Source organism: Schistocerca piceifrons, chromosome 5 (assembly GCF_021461385.2).
Source record: "Schistocerca piceifrons isolate TAMUIC-IGC-003096 chromosome 5, iqSchPice1.1, whole genome shotgun sequence".
In the NCBI taxonomy this organism is placed as follows: domain Eukaryota; kingdom Metazoa; phylum Arthropoda; class Insecta; order Orthoptera; family Acrididae; genus Schistocerca; species Schistocerca piceifrons.
This window is the reverse complement of record NC_060142.1, coordinates 245,822,396-245,823,789: the sequence shown is the minus strand read 5'-3', so window position 1 is coordinate 245,823,789 and position 1,394 is coordinate 245,822,396. Positions and strand designations below refer to the sequence as shown.

Genomic DNA, 1,394 nt, shown 5'->3' with positions numbered 1-1,394 from the left:
TGTTATTTTGTGATAACTAAAGAGGTAATACTGTGAAGAGTACGAATCTCTAACAAATAAAGGGTAGGTTAGGATTTAGCGTCTGTTTTAGATCATGATTAGAGGCAGAGCAAAATCTCAGATTAGGCAAAGAAGTCAGCCATAACTTTTTTTTCAAAAGAACCATCTCAGCATTCACCATGTAGCTCATTCTAGTTGGCTGGACTGGAATTTGAGACTCTCCGGTCTCGAACGCAAGTTCGCTTTTTTGAGCAGCCCGTCACCAACCTCGGTGTGGAACGCGAGACAGCCTCACAGTCGCACGTGAAACATCATAATATCGGCGCTGAGGACTGGTGATGTGAAAACGAAATTGGTGCACAGTGTGTCTCAAAAGGAGTGCTGCAACTTTAATAGGTTCCAACATGCAAACTAATTAAGATATTCACATTATGTTTGGCTTACGTAACACAAAAACTCACAAAGTTTTGTTTTGTTCCGTGTTGTCGTGAGTGAAGCGTACGGACAACGTTTCAAGAGAAGATTCACTGTGTGGAACGGTTCAATCAGATCGAATCGGACACTCATGTTCAAAGGAACTTCCAGACACCGTGTAGGAAGCAATCACCCTCACGGACGTCGACACGCCGGTGATGCACGAACCTCACGCGTGCAGCAAGCGTTGATGTGAAGCATCGTACTGGACGACCTGAAACAAGTGAAGCGGACACAGGGTGGGTACGGTTGGCTTTTCAACTTACACCGCAGAAGTCTGTCCGGAGGGCGTGGCGGGAGCTGCAAATCCCTAGGGCGATAGTGCACTGGGTCCTTGCGAAACGTTTACAGATATATCCATATTGCAACTGTTGCGCACTGAAACTAGACGACAAGCCACAACGTACGCAATGCACTTCTTCTTCTGTGCGAATGCACACACAGTGCCCGAACTCTTACGGGAATCGGTAACGCGTCGCGAGTAATGAGTATAATGGGCGGGGGCACTACGAATGTAGTGCGGGACAATACGTTGAGAATGTGGGCTTCGCGGGAGGCGTGCCAGAGATAAATCCCTGCAGTCGCGCTGTCCTCTGTGTCCTCGGTGGCTCAGACGGATAGAGCGTCTGCCATGTAAGCAGGAGATCCCGGGTTCGAGTCCCGGTTGGGGCACACACATCTGTCCCCGTTGACGTATGTCAACGCCTGTAAGCAGCTAAGAGTGTTCATTTCGTTGTAAATGTATGGTGTTGCTGGATGGTAGATCACATTGTGGAACCATCTTTTCCTCAGAAAAAACGGTTAATCTCAACAGTTATCTAGGTATGCTGCATCTATTTTCGTTATTATGTGGACGGTACACCGCGGCAGTCGGGCGCGACCGTAAACAAACGAGGACATGGCTTCCCCAGAAGAGAGGA

At 48.2% G+C, this 1,394-nt stretch overlaps 1 non-coding gene across 1 annotated transcript; it reads left to right on the top strand.

The window, feature by feature from the left end:
• The first annotated feature begins 1,072 nt into the window (after positions 1-1,072).
• Positions 1,073-1,146, top strand: Trnat-ugu. The gene has a single exon. It is a non-coding gene; the product is annotated as a tRNA-Thr (tRNA).
• The last annotated feature ends 248 nt before the right edge of the window (positions 1,147-1,394 follow it).